The 4407-nt window shown below is 31.2% G+C and overlaps 1 long non-coding RNA gene across 3 annotated transcripts; it reads right to left on the bottom strand.

Moving 5' to 3' along the window:
* Positions 1 to 214: 214 nt before the first annotated feature.
* On the bottom strand, positions 215 to 3360 carry LOC114186126. 3 transcript variants are annotated; one of them, XR_003604972.1, is made up of 4 exons: positions 3293 to 3360; positions 3077 to 3175; positions 601 to 3004; positions 215 to 414 (listed from the first exon to the last, which is right to left on the bottom strand). It is a non-coding gene; the product is annotated as an uncharacterized LOC114186126 (long non-coding RNA). The 3 variants fall into 3 exon arrangements; XR_003604973.1 differs by lacking the exon at positions 3293 to 3360 and having other exon boundaries at positions 601 to 1963; positions 2846 to 3004; positions 3077 to 3263; XR_003604971.1 differs by lacking the exon at positions 3293 to 3360 and having other exon boundaries at positions 3077 to 3263.
* Positions 3361 to 4407: the final 1047 nt, after the last annotated feature.

The raw sequence follows: 4407 nt of genomic DNA, 5'->3' as shown, positions 1-4407 counted from the left end.
CTTCAATATTTATTGATGTTTTTACTTATTTATCAAATTTCCATAATATTATTTGTTACACTTTTTGAATGCATATAATTGTTATAACAAAGTTGTTCAATATTTGTTTATCTATAATTAATTATACAAAAATAGATATAATACTCATCTAATTAAAAAGTTAAATATAAAAATAGATAACTAAATTTATAAAAAAGTATAACAAATACGCACATTAAAATTCAAATTCAAGTATAATATTAAGTTAAGAAAAACTAGCAAATTCAAGTACACATCTTGTCTTCTACCAAGCTTGACTAGCACTTTAGATAAAGTCAAGATGAAGATGAACATTGAGCGCAAGATGTACATAAGCCAACTTTGAATTCTTCCACTGCCACGCGTAGTTTAACTTTACTCGCATAATCTTCGACCCTTCACAAAGAAGTACAAAGCAACCAACAATTCTTGAACACCCAAAAGAAAGAAAAATGGAAAATACAATTGAAGTAGATTTCAATGGCATATTTTATTAAATAAAGTAGTTAGCAAACATAAATATATAACCGAAAGTTTAAACTAGATTGAGAATGAAATATATGAAAGTTAAAAATATGATACCTTCACTGGTCCAAGCATACCATTTAATCTTCCAAGAAGAAATCTCGTAGTAACAGCCATCCAAAAACTAGTGCTAAGGCCAAATAGTATATTGAAAATGACACTAAAATCAAGTAAGCATTGAGAATTATAGGAAGTTGAACAAATAACTTAAAGAAAGCACCAATCCATTGACATATATACGTTCACCATCACAATCCCTGTAAACATTACATGCTTCTACCATAGTGATCAACAACAACTCCCAATAATAGATATATAAAGTTGATTACTACACTACTTATGGGTTAAATTATATTATTAGATATTATTTGAAGGATCAATTAAAGGTTAATTAATTCATGTGTTTATAAATTTGAAACTTAATTCAAGTAACTTTAAAATGTTATGTTGAGTGAAGGAGTGAATAAAAAGAAAGAAAAGGAAAAAAAAGTAACGCATGTTACATGAGCCAAACTCCATTGGGTGTTTTGATTTGTGTCTAATAGCAAACCTTTGTTGGGAATCTTTGGTTTCATTTGAAATAATGGTGAATGAAATATACTTATGAATAATAATCCACCACAATCACTAGTAGACATTGATAAATCAATTAACAATAACTTTCAACTGTTGGAATGATACAAATAACAATATAATAGCCAACTCATTAAGTTATATAATAATTAGCTACACCTACACCATTTAGATCAAACCTCATGTTTCAGAACTGTAAAAGGTAACTATAAGTGGTGATAAGGGAGAAGGAGAAAGGGTTTATAATTTTTTTAGTACTAAATAATTAATAAATGGAAAGTAATTTTGGATTTATAATCTATTAGAATTATAAGAATAATGATAAATAAATTTTGGAAGCAGTGGCATGAAGGGGACCCAAATAAGAACTTTTATTCTATGAATATCTAGATATGAAAAAAGTTAAAGAAATGGGACTTCTAAAAAGATGGTTATGGGAAGTTACCTGGAGAATAATGTGAAGGAAATATATGAAGTCATTCATGCTTCTAACTATAATAAGTGTTTTTGTCAATTTCGAGTTCATACTACACAATTATGATTCTACACCAAAGAAATGAAAATTTAATTTTTACTATTGTAGGGAAAGATATGTCATTAGAACTTATGAAATTTGTGTGACTGAATAAAAGGAAAACAAATATATAACTCCTACCTGCCAAACATAAAGTAAAAAGAAAATAATGGATTCACAAAAATTGCAACCAAGCAAAAAAATCGGCAAGAACCTTGTTCCAATGTTGTATGAATCTAGAGTGAGGATTCATAACTCCAGGAGCAAAAGATGAACATAGAGAATAAAATTTTCTAGTGAATCTTTTGGATCGCCATTAAGAGCATTCTGAAACTGTATACAATTGGCAATGTGAAAGTTATAACAAATGATATATGTCTACAAAGGCAAATGGAAAAGTATACAAATTTTAGATGTAAAGTGAATGAAATGCTCTAAAGAACTTAATATTTTTTATAGGATTATAATACTAAGATTAATATTTATCCTATATATACTTTATACACCAAATATTTCAATAGCTTCTTAGCTCATGAATAGAAAAGTTGATTCCTTACCAATTATCCAAAGTTACCAATTAACTTGAGACTTTAAACCTCTTGCATTATGTAACTCTGCATTTCTTGGTATGAACTAATTTGAGAGCATTTATTTATTTTTCTTGTGAGAGAACCTAACTTCTGCTAATTTATTTGGAAAAATACAAGTGACAAAGACAATTAGTACTAAAATAACCGTTTTGTCATCCAACATGATATTCTAAGAGACTTGGCAATTTATCAAAGCACTTAAGAACAAACTGAACAGATAAAAAGACTGATGATTGACATAGTTGAGAAAACTTGAAAGGTGGCTTAGGGAGAAACAACAAGGCATTTTGATTCGCTTATGGTAAAATATTTTTGGATGGTGCATTGAACAAAAACGCCATCTAAAACTGAGGTTCTAGTTTTACACCTTTGAACCAATCAGTACTCCATTCCAAAGTTACTGAAAACTTTATCAAACCTCAAAACAGATAAAAATCAGTGTTAGTACAAATATAAAAACAGAATGGTGAATGATTTTGGAAGAGATAAATCAATGTTAGCACAAATACAAAAACAAAACTACAATTATACAAGGGAGAGAAAACAGAGATAAACCGTGATTCTGGAAGGGAAAGCTACACCCGTGAAATTGAAGCAATCGTGAATCATTAAAGTAGTCGCGTACCTTCGAAGCAACGACGAAGCTACGAAGTAGCTGCGAACACTTAAAGGTGTGAACATGAAACACGTTGTGGACATTCGAAGTAGCTTCGAACCACGACAACTTCACTGGAGCAGCAGTCGTGAACTCGCGACACAAACACCGTAGAACCTCCAAATACACCTAAACAAAAATTCCGCTGAGATTTAGGACGTGAATATTTGAGAAATCAGAAAGGCAGAGGAAACTATTTACCAATTGAATGTTGCAATTCAAAGATTCTCAATCGAAAAAGTGTGGAATTGATTACAAAGAGTCGTGAGCATCGTAGAGTGAAATTATTTTTCCGGAGTTCTAAAAGAGGAAGATTAAAAAATGTTAGGTTTTGCCAACATTGAAAATGAAAATGAGTAGGAATATAAGAAATAAATGCAAAAGAGGGAAAGAGAATGGGGAGAACTAGAAATTTACGGCGGTTCATTAAGGGGTTTAGAAAACCTCTAGGTCTTATCGGAGGTTATTATAACCTCCTTTAAAAAATCCCAACTAAAATACATGTTTTTGTAGTGACAACGTGAGCAATTAAATAGATATTAAAAAGTAAACAAAGAAAGTTATTTTTTATTCATAGATTGGTATATATTTTTTAGAAAACAAATTTATTCACCTGGACGAAATTGGGTGTTGACATATGATCTCAAACAAGCACCACGATCATGGTACAACAAGATTGAAGCCTATTTTGCACAAGAAAAATTTGAAAGGTGTTCTAGTGAACACACATTGTTCACTAAGTCAAAAGGAGGTAAAATAATAATAGTCAGTCTTTATGTTGATGATTTAATATTCACGGGCAATGATAGAAGCATGTGTGATGAGTTTAAGCATTCTATGATGTTGCATTTTGATATGACTGATTTGGGTATGATGAGCCATTTCCTTGGCATTGAAGTCAAGTAGAGTCCGAATGGCGTATTTATATGTCAAAGAAGATATGCACAAGAGGTATTATCGAGATTTGGAATGTTGGATTGTAATGTTGTGAAAAATCCTATGGTGACAGGAACGAGGTTATTAATAAATAAAGAAGGAGAGAAAGTTGAGGAAACACTCTTTAAACAATTACTTGGGAATTTGATGTATTTAACGATTACAAGGCCTGATTTGATGTATACAGTGAGCTTAATAAGCAGATTCATGACCAGTCCTACTACAACACATTGGCTTGCTGCAAAAAGAGTCTTAAGGTATGTCAAAGGCACAATCAATTTTGGCATCTAGTATAAAAAGGGAATTGATAGCCTAACACTACTAGCCTTTACTGACAACGATTATGTTGGAGATTTGAATGATTGAAGGAGCACTTCGGGTTTTGTGTTCATGATGGGAACATGTGCAGTATCGTGGGCATCTAAGAAACAGACTATGTTTGCATTGTCTACAACTGAGGCTGAATACATTGCAGTAGCCCTAGGTGCTTGCCAATGTTTTTGGTTAGGAAGGATACTTCATAAGATTGGAGTTAAAGATGAGACTGGAATTGAAATTATGTATAATAATAATATACAACTTTCTAAGCATACTGT

The sequence above is a fragment of the Vigna unguiculata genome, chromosome 5 (assembly GCF_004118075.2).
Source record: "Vigna unguiculata cultivar IT97K-499-35 chromosome 5, ASM411807v1, whole genome shotgun sequence".
NCBI classification, from domain to species: Eukaryota; Viridiplantae; Streptophyta; class Magnoliopsida; order Fabales; family Fabaceae; genus Vigna; species Vigna unguiculata.
Note: the sequence above shows the minus strand (reverse complement) of the source record. Positions and strands in the feature narration are given on the sequence as shown.